At 37.4% G+C, this 20,483-nt stretch overlaps 1 protein-coding gene and 1 non-coding gene across 6 annotated transcripts in view; both read left to right on the top strand.

Moving 5' to 3' along the window:
• SBF2 (SET binding factor 2) overlaps window positions 1-20,483 on the top strand; it is a 341,532-nt gene that overhangs the window by 207,050 nt on the left and 113,999 nt on the right. The window lies entirely within an intron of this gene.
• Window positions 19,688-19,792, top strand: LOC139019201 (U6 spliceosomal RNA). The gene has a single exon (XR_011473079.1). It is a non-coding gene; the product is annotated as a U6 spliceosomal RNA (small nuclear RNA).

The following is a 20,483-nucleotide window of genomic DNA, read 5'->3' on the forward strand; positions in this document are numbered from 1 at the left end:
CATCACATTATATACCACAATTTTATTTGTCAATTATGCCCTAACAAAGCTGTGGGGGGGGGGGGTGGAGAAAATCAAGGGAATAATAAACAACTTATTCAAGAACATTACCTCTGGGGGACAGAAAAGAAGGGCAGTGAGCATAGAGATCTGCAAGGGTAATGGCAATATTCTATTACCTACTTCTTACTAGGTATATGGGAGTTCATTGTATCAGTCTTCTTTATAACTTATACACATTAATGTGTAGGGCACTGCTACTAGCTTATTTTGCAGGGTATATTTTTTTTCAAACACATTTCAAAAGATAACTTTTTCAGAAATTCTAACTTAAAACCTAGTATTAAAAATGTAATCTTATAATAAGCACTTTGTAGATTGTTTAAGCAAATTGACAAGATAAAAGATTGTTCATCTTTACTGGAAATATAGCCTTACTCTTGAGAGACTAGCTATAACAGTTTATGATAACAAAAATTGAAAACAACCTAAATGTTTACCATTGATATTTATTAATTTAATTGTGGTACAGCTCTTCTTTGGAATACTATTCAACTATTAAATAGAAAGAGGTGTATATATACCTATATTAAAAAATTTCTATTATACACTGCTAGGTGGACAAAAAGAAAGTTACATATGGTAAATACAATACAATTTTATTTTTGACCTAAAATTATACATATATAAGTATATCATACTAAAATTCTTAACAACTTAAGTGGTTATCTCTGGCCTATGGATTAGAAGTTTTGACTTCCAATTTAAATCTTTCTTAGCTGGAAACACACACAAACATACATATACAAGCATAATTAAATTATATAAAACATACACATCTATTTTATATATCTTTTTTAAAAAAAGATTCTAATTTTTGTAGGAAGGAAATTATCAAGCACCCTTATGAGAAGAGCACAACACAATAAATGTGCCCTAAAAAAGCCACACGTCTCTTGTTACTTTGTTACTGTTACTTTGGTACTGTTGTTATAGAGAACAAAGGAATGTGATGAATAGGTCAAGGTCTCTAGAAGCCCTAAAGTTAGGTGATTTCCTGATTCCCTATACTAATTGGTGATAAAACTACAAAAATTGTGTTAGGGAGCTTTCTCCCATTAACTGAAGAACCAAGTTTTAAGGCTTTCTCTAAACTTAATTTTAGCATATACTAGTTAGTAACTCACTTGTAAAATAGCCATTTACCTTGGGCTACAAATATTTTTCTTTGAATATGTATCCGTCTAAAAAAAAAATAAGATATGGATTTTTTTGCTTCCCTCAAATACATCTGGACTAATGGGCACTTAATATATCAGTATTTCATAAATACGTAAAACTAGATCCCATCTTCATCCCAGGACAGGGGTTGTTTAACATTATAGAAAGGCTCTTCTGAGTTATAAATAGGCTCACATGTGGTATTCTCATTTCAGTGGGTTATTTATTACCAATTTGGGATTTATTAGTATTTGTGTTCCTGTTGCCACAACATTACTTGTGGGGATTTAACATGACATTCTGAACATTTTTTACAAAAACATAGTTTCAAGGCAGAGAGGCCAAACATCTGTGTTGTTGTTTTAAAAAGAAACTTTAAATAAACTAATTTTAGGTAGTGATTCAAAAACTTTAGTAATTTTTGCTTTTCGTGATCTTGAAGTTGTTCTGTCTTTCCTGTCCTCAAGGGAAAATGAAATGGAGCATGAGTACTGCCAAGGGGCTATTATGTTTATCAGGTTCTTTCAATGTCAAGATAAATTTTTAAAGGACTGGTTTACAAACCTGCTGTATTCAAGACGGTATGGTACTGTCATAGCATCAACATACACATCAGTGGGAAAGAGCACCCAGAAATGGACCCACATTTGGGGGATTTTTGACAAAGACACCAAAGCAATCAAATAGGGGAGGAAGTTTTTTTCCACAAATAGTGCTGAAATAACTGACTGTCCATATAGAAAAAAAGTAAATCTCAATCTCTACCTCACATCAAACATAAGAATTCATTTGAGGTAGAGTGTAGACTTAAATATAAAATATAAAACCGTGTGCCTACCACCCAAAGTCAAATCCTCTCCTATCACCATATGTTAGGAACCCCCTCGATATACAGCTCTTATAACAAAGGAACCCATACCTAAAACCTATATGTTCATGTTGACCAATGTCACCCCAATAAATTTAAATAAGGAAATAAATAAAATCGTGAAACTTGTAGAAAATAGTTTCATGACTTGGGAATGGGCAACAATTTCTTAGGTCACAGAAAATGGTAATCAAAAAAGAAAAAATTAATTGACCATTATACTTCATCAAAATTTAAACTTATGCTTATCAGAAGACACTATTAAAAATTAATATGTAAGACTGGAAAAAATATTTCTAAAATATGTATGTGGCAAAGAACTGGTGTCACATTTATACAGAGAACTTTACAATTCAAGAAGCCAAACCAATTTTTTAAAATGGACAATTTGAACAGATCCATCACAAATCAGATATATGATAGTCAATAAAAATGAGAAATGCAAATTAATACCATTATGAGCCCTAGCTGATTTGACTCAGTGGATAGAGCATCAGCCTGTGGACTGAAAGGCCCCAGGTTCAGTTCCAGTCAAGGACACATGCCCAGGTTGTGGGCTCGATCTCCAGTAGGGGGTGTGCAAGAGGCAGCTGATCAATGATTCTCTCTCATCATTGATGTTTCTTTCTCTCTCCCTCTCCCTTCCTCTCTGAAATCAAGAAAAATATATTTAAAAAAAATAAAACCATTATGAGGTACTACAGTTGACCCTTGAACAATGCAGGGGTTAGAAAGCCGACCCTTTCCCTGCCCCCGGGATCCCCTCAGCATACCGTCAGCCCTCTGCATCTGTGGACTCCCAGTCACAGATTGAAAACAGTACTGGTGTTTTTCTATTGAAAAAAAAATCAGCATGTAAGTGGACCTGCTAAAATTAGAAAGACTGACAAATTTTGGCCTGGTGGCAAAATAACTGGAATTCTTACACTTTATTGTTGAGAATGTAAACTGGTACAATCACTTCAGAGAAAAAGTGTAAGAAATTCTTACAAAACTAAGCATAGACTATCCTGTGAGCTAACAGCTTCACTCCTGGGTCTTATAAAAAAGAAATGAAAACATCTTCAAAAAGATTTATATAAAAATATGTATAGGAGCTTTATTCATAATAGCCTAAAACTGGAAACAGCCCAGAGGCCATCAGTCAGAGAATAGATTATTTTTAACTATCTTGTAGATATTTAGACAGTGTAATGCTATTAGGCAATATACATAAACAAACTAATGATACATGCAACCATTTGGATAAATCTTATAAATATTATGACATTTGTCAAAACTCAGTGAATATACACCGAGTGGCCAGATTATTATGACCACCCCATCAGTACTTCATTGACACTTCCAAAAATACTGAATATTGAAAACTTCCTAAGCAAATAATCTCAAGGTTTTATTATTATTATTATTTGCATAACAATTCACTTCATTGTACTGATGGGGTGGTCATAATAATCTGGCCACTCAGTGTACACTTAAGATTTCTATAATGTGATGTATATAATTGTGCAGCAAAAGTAAAACTTCTAAACAAATATTGAACTCTAATAATATACATGCTAAGGCATACACTTAGGGGCAAGTATAATTGATGTCTGCAATTTACTTTGAAAAACACTCAAGATGGATTAGTGGATAAATATATGGATAGATAAATTATAAACCAAGCATAGTAAAATGTCAGGGACACAGTCTAAATAGTAAGTATACAGGAGGTGTTCCAGGTAAACTTCTTTCAAGTTTGATATATGTTTGAAATTTTGAGCATAAAATAAGTAAACAAAGAAATAAATTACATAATTACAAAAAACTCAAGGGATAGGTGAAACATCAGACTAGACACCGTGAAAAGGTTATATAGTGAACGGGAATACACGCCTGAAGTTACACATGGTGGAGCAAATTAAGACAAGTGGATGGAAACTATGGAAGAGAAGTTAAGGTAGATGGAGGATACAACGAGATAATCCAACACAATACCATTCAAAGTGCTGTGACAAGATAAGGAACTGGTGCCAGAATGTCAGTCAGTGACTTTAAATTCACTGAAAAGGTTTTATAAGAAAGTAAAAAAAAAGTAAGCTACTACACAGTGATCTCGTGTGATGTCAGCTGAATGTGGTTGGTCTCTCTTTAGCAGTGGTTCTCAACCTTCCTAATGCCCCGACCCTTTAATACAGTTCCTCATGTTGTGGTGACCCCCAATTTCATTGTTACAAATTGAACATAATTAAAGCATAGTGATTAATCACAAAAGCAATATGTATTATATATGTGTTTTCCGATGGTCTTAGGTGACCCCTGTGAAAGGGTCGTGCGACCCACAGGTTGAGAACCGCTGCTCTAAAGTAACCAGGTACCTGCCTTCTTAAAGAGGAGAGGCTCCAAAGCCAAGCGTCAGGCTTTGTCACAGCTGAATATTCCCTCACCAGCATTTCCACAATTCATTTGTTGCTAGATAAATTCCTACATTGAGCTTCTTAGGCTAAGGACTCTGAATAATATAGGAAGCCATAGAGAGGTTTTAAAGTATGAGAAAAAGGGCATCTTTTCTAGAATCCCAAACCTTTCACATCAGATTGACTTCATCTAGACGTTTTTAAGGACATTAAGTACTGCTGATGACCAACTTGTATGTATGAGGTAGCAGATTTGGGCTTTTTTGGTACTGTGGTCTGAATATGCCCTTCCAGATTCATAAATTAGATACTTGACCCCCAAGGTGATGGTATTAGGAGGTGGGGCTGTGGGGAGGTGATTGCGTCCTGAAGGCAGAACCTCCCGAATGAGATTAATGCTCTTATGAAAGAGAGCCAGCTGAGCTCCCTACCATTTCAGCCATGACATTGGTAAGTAAGGGTACAGTGAGAAGTCTACAGCCCCAAAGAGGGCCTTCACCACCATGCTGGCACCCTGGTCTTGGACTTCCAACCTCTAGAACTGTGAGAAGTAGATTTCTATTGTTTATAAAACGTCCAGTGGCATTTTGTTATAGCAACCCAGAACAGACTACACATCAAAATTATATTGAATGCATCTTTATTAGTGAGGGCATATATTTTACTGCTTTTCTCTCTATTCTTCCCCCAAACATCAACTGATTTTTACTATGTACTAGTCTCTGTACTAGGAACTAAGTACTGGACATACTGAGATTATTAAGATATTATCCTGGTTCTTAAGAAGTTTATGTCTAGAAGGAGAAATTCACAGGTAAACCAGTCTTTATAATATAGTGGGAGGTGCACTCAGAGATGTGTGGAAAAGTACTATGAATGTATGGTAAGGTTGCTTGACTTAGAACGAGATGGTCACAGAAGGCATTTGTCAGACCAGGATTGGGAGGGAGAGTATTCCAGATAGAGGAACTTGCCAGTAGAAAAAAGAAGTATGTGAAAGGCTTGTATTTTTGAAAATTGGAAAGTATTTCTATTGTGTATATTGTAGAAAGGTAGTGGGAGATGAGAGAAGTAAACAGGATCACTTATGGTTAAAGTGAAAAGATTAAATATGTATATTTAACCTCAGCCACCACCCAAAACTCCACTAAAACTAAAGTAAAGGATTTTTAAAAATACATACACCCACAGGCAAAACAGAAGACAAGAACAACATTTTGGAAACTAGAAAGCTGATGGATGAGTGACTCAGCAGACCCAAGAAAGTTTTTTCCTAACAGACAGTTGTAAAACCCTTGAAGCAACCCAATTTGCAGAACTGCAAAAGGCTCAGTAATTAGGGACAAGTTATCTCTGAAAGCAGGAGGTTATGGTGGGGCCAAAACATTAAAAAGAGGCTTGGTTGAAAGTCTCCTTAAGATACAGTTGCATTCCCCTCCCCGATCCTTTTCTGGTTCTGTGTAAACTGCCAGCTGCCTCTCCTTCACCCTAGCAGAAGGTTAGAGGTTTGTTTGTTTATTTATTCTTAGGAGAGAGGACATCACTAGCCTGGGAGACACTAGGTCTGGCTGAGGGAAATTCTGTTTTGTTACAAGCAAGGGGGGTAAGTGAATGCCAAATATTGAGAATACCAGTCCACATTCCCTTCAGCTCCCAGAACTCTGGAAGCCTGCCCTCACGGCAAGACATCGGAAGACAATTCTCCGAGAAATGGGGCTAGCCAAAAAGAAAAGGATTTTACTAAAGATCCTAAATTAGGCGTTTCTCAACAGAATAGCTCAACTAGGTCAAGCTATAATGAACCTCACAGTCAACAAGCTTCATCGTGTACACATTGTTTTTATTTTGTCATCCTTCAGTCATAGAGTTTGTGCAACTTCAGTTTAATAGATTATGACATGTTCTGAAATAGCTTTACAAATTCAGTCTTAACAGCAATGTGTGAGAGTTCCTATTCACATCCTTGCAGACTTTTGCTATTAAAAAGGCCTAATTTTTTAATTCTGCCATTTTAGTGATTGTAAAAGGGTATATCATAGTGATAATTTGCATTTCCCTTATAACTAATAAAATGGAACATTTTTTCTTGTTTATTGGCTTTGCATTTTTTCTATGTAAGGAAATGCTATTTGTTACTTTGCCCTTTTTTCTTTTTCTTTTTTTAAAAATATATTTTATTGATTTTTTTACAGAGAGGAAGGGAGAGAGATAGAGAGTTAGAAACATTGATGAGAGAGAAACATCGATCAGCTGCCTCCTGCACATCTCCTATTGGGGATATGCCCGCAACCCAGGTACATGCCCTTGACCAGAATCGAACCTGGGACCTTTCAGTCCGCAGGCCGACGCTCTATCCACTGAGCCAAACCGGTTTCGGCTGCCCTTTTTCCTTTTGCATTGTTTTTTTCTCATTGATTTATAAAGTACTTAATATGTTTTGAACACCAATTCTTTTATGTTTCAGGTATCTCTTTCTAGGTTGTGGTTGTCTTTTCCTTATCTTTATGATATCTTTTGATAAATGTAAGTTTGTAATTTTAATGTAATCTATCAATTTCATTGATCCTTTCCTGTATGTTTGTACTTTATTTATGTCTTATATTAAGAAATCCTTCCTTATCATGAGGTCCGAAATATATTCCCATATTCTCTTTAAACGCTTAATAATTTTCCTTTTATATTTAAATCCTTGACCTATCTGAAATTGATTTGTGTGGATTGTATGAGTTAGAGATCCAGTTAATTTTTTTCTAAATGTATAACCAGTTGCCCGCCAAAAACAATTTATTTAATAACCTAACCTTTCTCCAATGTTTTGTCATGGCCCCCTTTTGATATATCACATTTCTGTAAATATGTGGGTCTGTCAGGATTTCTGTTCTGTTCATCTGTTTGCCTGTTTTCACAAAAGCATCACATAGTCTTAAAGTTTTATAATAAATCTTAATACCTGCAAGACCAGTCTCCATGCTATATCTCCTATGAAATATTTGCTTTTCTATATAATTTTAGAATCACCTTTTTGAATTCCATGAGCAACTCTGTTGGGATTATGAATAAAACTAGGGGCCGTTTGGCCCGGTGCACAAAATTCATGCACTGGGGGGGTGTCCCTCAGCCTAGCCTGCCCCCTCTCACATACTGGGAGCCCTCAGGGGATGTCCTACTGATGGCTTAGGCCCGCTCCCTGCTCCTCTTGGGGAGCGGGCCTAAGCCTCAGTCTGGCCTCCCTTTGTGGGAGGCGACTGAGCTGATAAGGGGAAGGCACCAGCTGCAGCCACTGCCAGTCACCGCAGCAACCAAGGTGTTTTCATCAACAAGGACTCCAGTCCCTTCACCATGAAAAAATGACAACTTTCTTTAGGCATTTTCAAGATGTGTCTTTCATATAATAATAATTTTGTTATTATTTGTTTTTTATCCTCACCTGAGGATATGTTTCCATTGATTTTTAGAGACCGTGGAAGATATAGGGAAAGACAGAGAGAAACATCAAAGTGAGAGGAACACTTTGATTGGTTGCCTCCTGCATGAGCCCTGACCTGGGCCCCAGCTAGGGAGGAGCCTGCAACCTAGGTACATGCCCTTGGTCAGAATTGAACCCAGACCTGCCGTCGGCAGGCCGAGGCATTATCCACTGAGCCAAACCGGCTAGGGCAGGATATGACACTTCTTAGCCCTCCAGCAGCAGACCTTAATTTTTTTTGCCAGGAGTGTGGTGAAAAACCCTAGATCACCTTTTTGGATTCTTATTACCCAAGTTACTAAGAATATTACCAGTGGCATACAGGGAGCTTAGCCAATGAGCGGTCAGAGAAGGTGTTTCCTCTATAGTTCAAACCAATCGCCGGCTCGGCCCACCACCCAGGCCTGACGCCTTGGCCAGAGACGTCAACCCCCATCACCCTCCAATAGCCAGATCGGCCCCTCACCCAGGCCTGACCCCTCTGGCTGAGGGGTCAGGCCTGGGCAGGGGACCCCCATCTCCATCTGATCGCCAGCTCCGGCCCCCGCCCAGGCCTGACGCCTCTGGCCCAGGCGTCAGGCCTGAGCAGGGGACCCCCAGACCCCTCCGATTGCCGGCTCTGCCCCCCCACCCAGGCCTGATGCCTCTGGCCAAGGCGTCAGGCCTGGACAGGGGACCCCCATCTCCCTCTGATCACCGGCTCTGCCCCCCGCCCTGGTCCCTCCGATCACCGGCTCCACGCCCCCGCCCAGGCCTCACGCCTCTGGCCCAGGCGTCAAGCCTGGGCAGGGGACCCCCATTTCCCCTGATCGCTGGCTCCGCCCCCCGCTCAGGCCTAACGCCTCTGGCCAAGGCTTTAGGCTTGGGCAGGGGCCCCCTGCAGCTCCGATGGCCAGCTCCGCCCCTACCCAGGAGCCCCCTGGCTCAGGCCCTTCCTACGCTGCTCAGGGCCCACACGGGGCCTACCTCAGTGTGACCTGGGTGCCGATGATGTTCCCGGGACCCAGGCCACTGGGCACCTGTGTATGCAAATTAACTGCCATCTTTGTTGGGTTAATTTGCATACTCATCCGATTTGCTGGTGAGCATAGCAGAGTGACATCAATTTGCATGTTTCTCTTTTATTAGTGTAGATTATGTTGACTCCACAGACTAATTTAAGGGAAAAATGACATTTTTGCAGATCTTCCTATCTGTAAACATGGTGTATTTCTTAATGTATATAAGCCTTTAATGTCTTTTGTAACAATATTATTTTCTCCATGCAGGTCATATACTAGTGTATTTTTTCTTAGATCTATTTCTGGCTACCCTATTTTTTGTTGTTACTGTTGTTACTGTAAATGTTATTCTTATAAAAGAGAGCCAATATAGTCTCATTGCTTTTTTCTGACATATAGAAAGATAGTAAATTTATTAATGTTGCAAACTTTCTTCATTCTAATGATATATCTACATATTCTTTTTAGTTCTTTATGTTGACAGTCATATCATCCAATAATAGTTATGCTTTTTGTCTTATTTTTCAAACTTTATATATATATATATATATTTTTATTGTCTGTCAAGGATTTGTAATATAACATTAAGTAAAAGTGATAATGTCCTTTTAAAGTATAATATTTGAACTTCATATTTTCTAAAATATTTTTATAGATGTCCTATATCAGGTTAAAAAATCCTCTTCCTATTAATTGGTAATTGCAAAATAGGCATGGGGTGTAAAGTAAAGCATAGGGAATATAGTTAACAAAATTGTAATAACTACCAGGTGGACACTTGAATTATCGGTGAGAACACTTTGTAACCTATATGAATGTCTGTCTGCAGTGTTGTACACCTGAAACTAATACAAAAAAGTGTTGGAAGTTTTAGTATTGAAAGGTGTTGAATTTTATGAAATGTTTTTTCTGTGACTATCAGTTGTTTCCATGGGTTGTTGAACTTGATGTGTTAGGAATTTTTCCCATGATTGTTTCCATGATTGAGATTAGCCTATAATTTCTCATATTGTTCTTGACTGGTATGGGAGCAGGGTTATACTTAGTGTCAGGAAATGAAGTAGGGCATGTTCTCTGCATCTCTTCTTTGAAAGATGCATGTTAGATGAACTAGTGTGATCCTTAGAACTCACTAGTGAAGCCATCTGAACTTAGTGTTTCCTTGCAGCATATTTCAAATATCTGATTATAGACTATTCAGATTTTTCATTTTTCATGAACTTGGTAATTTTTTCCTAGGCATTTGTCTATTGTTGATTTGTTCTTTTTTAAGAAGATTTTTTAAATCGGTTTTTCCAGTTTTATTACTCTACAAACTCTTTGCCTTTGAATCTTCAGTTACTAGTTGACTTCTGCTATTTTATTATTTACTTTTGCCTGGTTTTTTATTTTTTATTTTCTTATGTTTAACTTCTGAAGCTAAAGGTTTGAGAAGTTCTTAAAGTCTCTGAGTTTAGAGTCTTTAGTTCTCAGCAATTATTTCTTGGTGCTCCCTGGGCCAACATAAATACCTAACAGCTTCGCTTACTAAGTAGGTAGAGCCAACTTAATGTGTATTTATGTCCTTACACCTGACTAACCATTTAAAAAAAAAATTCACCTAAATTGCCGAAACCGGTTTGGCTCAGTGGATAGAGCGTCGGCCTGCGGACTGAAGGGTCCCAGGTTCGATTCCGGTCAAGGGCATGTACCTGGGTTGCGGGCACATCCCCAGTAGGAGATGTGCAGGAGGCAGCTGATCGATGTTTCTCTATCATCGATGTTTCTAACTCTCTATCTCTCTCCCTTCCTCTCTGTAAAAAATCAATAAAATATATTTTAAAAAAAAAATTCACCTAAATTGAAGAAAAGTAATACTATATTTCATTTTTAAGTAACTGCAATTGCTTACTAATGGGTTGTGTGCCTCTGTTCAGTACTGCACAACTGCTCAAGCCACCTACATTTCCTGTGCACTTTGGTTGCTGTAAACATAGTACTTGGTTTAAATCGCTGCAACCACTAAAGTTTATACCATAGTGCAGCACAATCTAATACTGAAACAAATTACCTCCAACTAAGTTAATAAGCCTCTAAACTGTTCTTAAAAGTGTTTTGCTTTGTTAAATGTATTTCCTAGTACTTTATAGTTTGCATTGCTATTACGAATGGAACACTTTTCCCACTTCCATTTCTAGTTACTTTTTGCTAAAATAATTCAAAGCTATTGACTTTGTATATTGCATATCTCTCCATTTTACCAAATACTGTTAGAAACTTTAGTTTTCTATTAAAGTGTCTTGGGTTTCTAGGCATACACTAAATAGTACTGGTCCCCCAAAAGATAGTTTTATCTGTTCTTTGCCAATGTTTGCAACATTTATATATTTGTCAGAGCCTAGGTTGTTCATAGATACTGTCTGTTTCAGGAAATGTCTTTTGATACCTAGGGTGCTGAGAGTTTCAGTTAAGAATGCTTATTGAAAAGCATAAAACAAATAATGGAAAAATGGATCAGTTATTGGACGGGAAACTTAACGTAATAAAATAGTCATTCTCCCCAAATTAACACATAAATTAAATGCAAGAGTGGATATTGGGTTATGCAAAATGCTTTTTTCTGTGTCTGTTAAGGTGGTCATATGTTCTTTTCTTTTTTTAGTTTTTTAACATGATGAATTAGGTGATTTTTCTAATGTAAAACCAGCTTTCCATTCTACTTGGTCATGATGCATTAACTTTTAAAATATATTCTTGAATTTTATTTGCTAAAACTGTGTTTAGAATTTTTCTGTCTATGTTTATGAGGAAATTAATCCATAGTTTTCTTTCAATGTTTTTCTCTGGTTTGGAAGCAGGGTATTGCTAGCCTCATAAAATGAGTTGGCAAGTGTATCTTCTATTCAACTTTCTGGTAGAGTTTGTTTGGAATTGCAATTGTTTCTTCCTTAGATATTTGGTAGAATTCACCAATTAAGCTATGCAGCCCTGGGTTTTTTCTTATGGGAAGGTCTGTAACTGTAAGTTTAATTATTTCATAGATGTAGCTTTATTCAGGTTACTTTTTTTTTTTAAGAGCTGTGGCAGATTGTGCTTAGAAGGAATTTGTCTGTGTTATCAAAGTTGTTCAATTTATAAGCAAAAACATTCTAATATTTCCTTATTGTCCTTTTAATAGCTATAGAATCTGTAGTAATGTCATTTCTTATAGCAATCATATGTTGTCTACTCTTTTTTCCTCTGGTTAGTCTATCTAGAGATTTGTCTATTTTATAGAATTTCTCAGCAAATCAATTATTGGTTTCATAGATTTCTCAATTGCTTTTGTGTTCTATTGAATTCTGACCTAATATTCCCTTTCTTCTACTTCATGTATAATTGACTCTTTTTCTATTTTTTTAAGGTAGGAACTGAGGTGATTGATTTGAGACTGTTCTTTTTCCACTACATACTACCTTAGCAGTAGCTAACAGACTTTTATAAGATATATTTTTATTTTCATTTATTTCAAAATTCTGTCTCATTCTTTTTTAATTTCTTCTTGAAGCCTCAGGTTATTTAGAATTAAATTATATAGTAAACATCTTTGTGAATCTTTCAGGGGTTTCTTTGTGAAATCATGCTAATTTGATTCTATTGTGGTCAGAAAACACACTTTCTATTACTTGAATCCTTTTAAATTTATTGAAACCTATTTTGTGGTCTAGTATATGATCTATTTTGGTAAATATAACTTGTCCATTGGAAAGGAACATGTATTCTAGTACATGAATCTCAGTAGTTACAGCATTGTGATATCTTGAGTCAGGCCATCCTTTTTTCTCCCGATTTAGATCTTTGTAGTGGTAGTTTGTTGTAAAAAAGGAAAAAGGCAAAACTTTCCTAATTCTCAAGCCTACATGTAAAAGTTCACTAATGTCAGAGATTGATAAGTGTCTAAGTTGTAGGAAAATCAATGATTTTCTGTTTATTCAGCACAGAAATGAACAAGCCTCACTGTGAAAAGAGGAAAAAACAAAGAAGATGAAACACTTTTTTATAAATACAACTCAAGATTATAGAGTTTACAACAGACAACTCAGTTTAATAACAAGGTCAAAAGGAAAAGATCCACATCTTAGCTTTGGATCTGCCTGGCTTTAATATCCTTTGAAGTTCAGACTGATCTCTCCTCTCTTTTATCTATGACTAATTTTATGAAACGCCCTTTATTACCTAAATCCAAACCTCCTTATTCCTTTGCGTGCAGAGATTGACATTTCTTAGTTGCCCCATAAGACATTTAGTGCCTTGGCTTGGTATCTCCTACCATAAATATTCTAAGTTATATATCAAAAATAGAAATCAAAAGCCAAAGGAAGAGCTGTTGTGAAAGAAAAAAAATGAAAAGGGAAAATCATAGTTCCCATCACTTTGGGTCTATAAAAAACTTAGATATTAAGGGTATTACCGACTAATGCAGCAGCATTAAGGGGACATGTGGAACTATATACCAAGGACGTGAAATGCACCTAGTCCAAATAGATGGGCTATAAGTGTGCAATACATACTGGAATTTGAAGACTTAGTCAGAAAAAAAGAGTGTAAATATCTCATAATTATCTTTATATTGATTACAAGTTGAAATGATTATATTTCAAGTGTATTGATTTAGATAAAATGTATTATCACACTAATTATTCCTGTGTTTTTTTAATCACACTACTAGAAAATTTTAATTATACATATGGCTCACATAATATTTCTGTTAGATGTTATTGCTCTAGAAGTGCATGCTCAAACCTCAGTGAAGTTGGTCCTGCTTCACTTTACCTATATTCATTTTCCTTTGACCCTAGTAATAGAAGACTGGTTAGAAAAAAAAAAAAAAGAAGAAGAAGAAGAAGAGCAATTGAGACCAACAAAGACCTACCAGAGATTTAGCAAAGATCACTTTTTAATAATGGTACTAGCATTCAATTCAATCCAAGTTACTGAACCTTCTGGTCTATAACTCTATGTCTGCCTATAGTGAAATCCTCTTAGCTTGGATCTTGCTGCAACATTTGACTGAAGTTTAGGCAGGCACTTGGGGCCATGAATTAGAGATGCCCTTTTAAAAGGGTGAGGAAAGTCAATTAGGTACAGATACTTGGCCAGTAAGATGGTACATCCCAAAGGCCTCTGCTAAATTCCTTTTCCTGTAGTTCACAGCTTGATCTCCATGTACCAGGAGGAACCAGACAATGGTGACGGTCTACAGCCTGTTTTAGAATAAAAAAGATAATGCCCCTTTTCATATAACTTTTCATTCTTTAAAGAATAAGATCAGTTGGTTGGAGCATCGTCCCGTACACCAAAAGATTGTGGGTTCGATTACGGGAAGCAATTGATCAATGTTTCTCTCTCACTTATCCTGGCGGGGGAGGGGGCGCGGTGGGAGTGGGAAGGAGGGGGCCAATAGGGAGAACAAAGGGGACATCTGTAATACTTTCAACAATAAAGATAAATTTAAAAAACACATATCCTTGGGTGAGGTTTTTTTAAAAAAAAAAGGTTACTCAACTTTTGATAAGTTCAAATTTTCACAACCATAGTAAATAGTTTTCATTGTGTTCCTGTGCACTAAGAATTATATTTGGTCTGAAATATTCTAGACATGTTTTCAGAGTCTAATCTCCCCCTAAAGTCTATCTCACTAAAGCAGAAATTCTTCCACTTGATTTAAACCTCTGAAGCTCTCCATTGTGGAATGCAATACTGGCCTTATGTGTTTTGTTGTTATTGTTTTAATTGGGGTATGCTTCAGAGCAGGTTTTGCAGTTTGAGGAATGACTTTTCTATCGACGCATCAGAAAGTTGGTCAGCCAAGGTTTGGACCACTTGCCATGGCCTCGTGAAACACTTCTCATTAGAGATGAGGCAATGTAATTTTAAAGACACGCGTTCCTAATGTGGTCTGTCATGAGCACATTTCAAGCCTAACACTGTTCTGTAAACTTCATACAACTAGCTTCTGGAATCTACTCTGTAGCCAAAGTATTTACAGAGGCTATTTGCCTAGATAGCTATACATACAAAAAAGTATTCCTTTTCTTGATGAATATTTTAGTAATTGAACCAGTTGAAATCAGAAATGGAGTTCAAAGGGGTTTAGATAAATAAGAAATAAAAATAAAGGTCATTTGAGATCACTGAGTTCAAGTTCTATCCTAGATGAAGAAACTAAGATCCAGAGAGGTGAAGTAATTTGCTCAAGATCACTGCACCAAATAGTGACATACTATAGATAAGAGTAAATCTTGATGATGTTCAGTCCTGTGCTTTTTCCAGTATACTCATAGTGTTTAAACAATAAAATAGTGTTTGGTGTATAACTATAATAATATTTCTTCAAATTACAGCCATTAACTAGTGGCATATAAGAGAGAAATGATGTGAAAGAAAAGAAATGAATCTTAATAGCCTATTCACCTTCTAGTCCAGTTTAAATACCCCTCATTTATTAAGCCTTTTCTGATTGCTATGATGGACTCACTTCCTCATCTGTGTTCCCATAACACCTCTTTCCACTGCTGGTGTGGCATGTTAAACACACTGATTTGCATTAGCTTTTGTGGGGCCTGCCTCTTTGTTCCCCTAGCTCCGTGGCCGGCAAACTGTGGCTCGCGAGCCACATGCGGCTCTTTGGCCCCTTGAGTGTGGCTCTTCCTAAGCCTTAGGAGTACCCTAATTAAGTTAATAACAATGTACCTACCTATATAGTTTAAGTTCAAAAATTTGGCTCTCAAAAGAAATTTCAATCGTTGTACTGTTGATATTTGGCTCTGTTACCAAAGAGTTTGCCGACCACTGCCCTAGTTAATAAGTCCTTTGAAAACAGAGTGACTGCAATGGTAGGGCCCATATACAAGTTTTCATTTTGTAGGCCCATATTTATTGGTTGAAAGAATGAAGACTTATAATAAACATAAACAAGATAAACTTATTTTTTTAAATACTTAGATTTTGGTTTAAAGAATCCAGTGCTAGTTACTTTAAGCAAATGTAGAGTAATTTGAATAACACAAAATATTTCACACATTCACCTGAATCTGAAATCAAGTCAAAAATTGGCCAATTTTTCCAAAATGGTTCAAAGTCATATCAGAAAGAACAATCATGGTACCTTATAGGCCCGTGATTCTGCAAGCTTAGCATGCATTGCGGTAACTGGAGAGTTAGTAAAAACACAGATTGCTGGTCCCTATGCCTGATTTTTGGTTCAGTAGGTGTGGCGTGGAGCCTGAGAATTTGCGTATTGAACAAGTCCTCAGGTCAAACTCATGCTGCTGGTCTGTGATAGGCAAATAGATTAAGAAGAGAAAAGAGGCAAACTGGAGAAGAGAAAGAAGGCAGTGGGCGTTGTGCACAGTGAGTGGGAAGGTTAGGAGTAGATGCAGTCCGTTGTGGAGCCCTGGACAGGACACCAAGATGAGAAAGACATGGTCTCCCTCCATTTCATACTTCCCTGACATTCTGAAATAAAGGTACTGGGCACCACAGCCGAACTCACTCTTTTTTTTTTTTTTCCTTTTTGGTTAATCCTCGCCCAAGGATATTTTCCCATTGATTTTTATAGAGAGTGGAGGGAGAAGGAGAGCAGAGAGAAACATCAATGTGAAAGAGACACATTGATTGGTTGCCTCCTGATACACCCTAACCAGGGCCTGGGCACCTGAAATTGAGGCTCATGCCCTTGACCGGAATCAAACCCAGGACTCTTCAGTCCTTGGGCCAATGCTCTATCCACTGAGCAAAACCAGCTAGGGCCAAACTCACTCTTCACCAGCCAACCACTTGTATTTCAGAAAATTGGCCACCACAGTTGATCTAGTTATGATCCATCTCCACACAATTACATTTTTGTTTACCTATATTTTATTTTATAAGAAGCTTTTGAGTTTTTAAGAGAGAGAGAAGAAGAGAGGAGGAGGAAGAGGAAGGACAAGAAGAAGGAGAAGGGGAAGGAAGGAGGAGAAGAAGCATGTGCTTAACCTTAACAAATAGTATGGAAGTTAAATGTCTAAATATTATCCATTTGGTTGGCAAATAAGAAGTCCTTGATAGTGACCTTCGGCAGTGAAAATGGGTTTGGGGGTTTCAGAAGGCCAAAGCCAATCTAGAGTGGGTTAATCTTCAGATCATGAAGAAATAAGTTCAACTTGAAACTTATATAATTTTATTAACCAATGCAACCCCAATAAAGTCAATTTAAAATTTTTTTTGTTTTGTTTTAGCGAGAGGAAGGGAGAGAGAGAGAAAGAGAGGGAGAGAGAAATGGACGTGACTGAATGTGGGTAGAACCTGCAACCTAGGTATGTGTCCTTTTGGTGTACTGGACGACACTCCAGCCAACTGAGCCGCCCTGGTCAGGGCAATAAAAATTTTTTTAAATACCAGTTCAAATTTTTTTAAAAAGGAAATGTTCAGAACTTGCACATTGTTTTCTTAGGATTCCCAGGACTGCTTTCATGTTACTACCCTGACCTTATGCAACACTTCACATTTTACTGAATGTCTTATCAGTGCTTCAGAAAAAAATATATTTAGCCACAAGGTTGATAATTTCTTGCCTGTTTATCTTTAAGGATGGTTAGATGTGGTTAAGTCTCACTTTCATGTATTTTAGTCTTTGTAATTTGACTTTCAAAAAAGATTTTCATAAATTATGTTGCTGATAATTATAGTCTTATAATTTAAATTTTTCTGCCAATGCCCAGGTTTAACTATTTACAATGGCATTGCAGAAAATTCTTCTTGAAACTAAGAGCTAGCTAAGTTTTTCTCTGCTTTTATGCTGTCATTCGTTTTACAATATAAATCATGAAGAAAATTGTCTCTAGTTACTAGTATTTGTGATAAATTGTTATATACATACTTGGTTATTTTATCCTTTGCTAATATTATAAAAGCAGTATAGTAATAACATGAATTTAAAATGCTAAAAAGAACTGTGTTTCTATATAACCTGACTTATACACATGAAGGCTTTGTAATGCAGAAGGCTTTTCTACAGGTTGTATTTATTTGTTAGTCCTAAATGTGGCAGATTTATAATTCACTCTCTTTTTTCCTCACAGGAACTTAAACTGTACTCTTTTGGGGGTAGGGTCTGCAAAGGAAAGCAAACAAAATATACAGTATAGGAGCTACTTAGAAACTATGTAAACTATATAAATTATTATTGTTATCTCTTCATGGTTAAGTCCACCAGCTTTTCCTTGTTTTGAAGGTAGAGGAAGCAGTTTATCAGTTAGAGGGTCTTTCCTTGCCTGCCATGATGAACATTTCCTACATTTCCTCCCTCTGCCTGGCCATTCCTTCTCCATCTTTGAAAGCTCATTCTTCTCCACTTGGCCTTTAATTTTTCAAAACATAGTTGTTGTTTTTTTATCACATCCTATACCCTCCTCAAGGATGATCTCTTCCACACCCACATCTTGAATTACCATCTATACTGGCTACCTGATATTTTATTTTCATGTCTCAAAGACACTTCACCTTTAACAGTTACAAACCGATCTTGTGATATCCATCTCCTCTGCCCCTAACCTTCAATCCTGACCCCTTCCATTGCTCCTACTGTTGGCAAATGGCATCATCATTGATTAGTTATACAAAAAAAAAAACCACTAAGAAATCAATCCTTCTGCCTCAACCCTAACACCAAGTTATATCGATTTTTACCCTGTAAAATTATTTTAACTCCATCCACTTCGCTCTACCTCCACCTCTAATACCCTAATCAAAGCTATCATTATCCCACCTAGACTGGTATAGTAACCTTTTAAGCATTCATTCGATGCTCATTCTTGTTCCCTTTCAAACATATTTATTATCCCTACTGATCTTCTCAAACTACAGATCTGTCGGAACCCCAGGCAAAAATGTGTGCTCCTACTCCATTGGGAGTTGTTTCAGGCTGGAAACAGATTCTCAGGCAGAGTGAAGCACAAAGGGTATTTGTTTAGTGCTGTTGGGATCAATACCTGTGGAAGGGAAGGAAAAGAAGTAGAACTGGGCAGAAGGAGAAGCCAAGCAATATTGAGGGCCCAAGGAGAACCTTAGCTAAGCCCACACAGAGTTCCCAAGCTGGAGTTGTCCCACATTAAGCTGAAATGGTTCAGTGTTTATACCCACATCTTGATCAGTTGTTGAATATTGGCTGCCACCCCAGAAAGGGCTGTTGACAGCACTCCCAGTCATGGGGGCAGCAAGTCTTTTCTTCAAGAGATCTGGATAGGGTATTGCCATGTCTACCCCTTGTGCTATTCAGCTTTATTTCTTCATGTGTACTGAGGAACAGTTACTTCGTAATTCTAGTGTGCCTCTCTCGCTGGGGGAAGCTTAGAAAAGGATAACTGGGAAAAACTTTATCCCCTATTGCTGTAAATGTTACTTATTTCCCTTCTACTACCCATTCCTGATTCTCTTCTGTTGTTTTCAGTGGCTTCCTTGGCAATATGACCCAGGTCCTCATCCTGGAGAATTCTTAGTCCCTGGTCACATGTCTTTCTGAGCTCAGATTCACTGCACTTGTTCATTTTCCATCAGAATTTGGCAAGGAAGTGCCGAAATGTACCCAGGGGCTTACCTAGGTGACAGACATATTCCTCCTTGCTCCCATTGTGTAACATTAACCCTACCTCAACCTGGCATCCAGATTTAGTTATCTCTGCCAAAGTGATAACTCTTTTCTTGTCTGCTTTAGGAGTCTAAAGGACCTTGGTGAGTGCTCGCTTCGGCAGCACATACACTAAAATTGGAACAATGCAGAGAAGATTAGCATGGGCCCTCGCAAGGATGGCACACAAATAAGGAAACGTCCCATATTTTTATAAATAAATAAATAAATAAATACCTTGGTGATAGCTGTAGCTTATGGATTCTTGTTTTGTCCTCTGGTAGAAATGTCTCTTCTTCGGGGACTACAACCTCTAACCTCTCAGAGCTCAGAGTTACAGCAATCTGCAGTGACCCCTTGCAGATTCTCCAAGTGGGTCACTAGGTGTGATGGTTTCTGTGTCTGCTATAGAGTCCTTTCCTGCCCGGGTCCCCCTCAAAGCCAGAAGCTTCTTGTGTCACCTGGTATGAGCCAGAACAGTAGTCGCAGATGTGGAATATGCTGCTTCCATAACCCAAAGAGGCCTACCAGAAGTAGTACTTCCTTTCTCAGAATGGGAGATATAAGATGCCACAGATTGTCTTTTATTTTGAGTGAGATATCCCAAAGTGCCAAAACCCCATAAGGTGTATCTCCTATCCTCTGTAGTGCATATGTCTTACCAAGGTTTCCAACATAGTAGCCACTTCTTGCTTATCCTGTCTGATTAGTATGATATCATCAATGTAGTAAATCAGTATTATGTTCTATATGATGGTCCAAATTTCTTCAGACTGAATTTGGATGGGAGGGAGTTTAGTTAAAATATACTTTAGGCAAAATTATAAATGTTTACCATTATCCATTTCATATCAATGAAGACTGTTTCAGATGCTCCCTCCTCTATGGGGATAGAGAAGAATGT

The sequence above is a fragment of the Myotis yumanensis genome, unplaced genomic scaffold (genome assembly GCF_028538775.1).
Source record: "Myotis yumanensis isolate MYYU_CA2020_CCGP unplaced genomic scaffold, mMyoYum1.0.hap1 SCAF_10, whole genome shotgun sequence".
In the NCBI taxonomy this organism is placed as follows: domain Eukaryota; kingdom Metazoa; phylum Chordata; class Mammalia; order Chiroptera; family Vespertilionidae; genus Myotis; species Myotis yumanensis.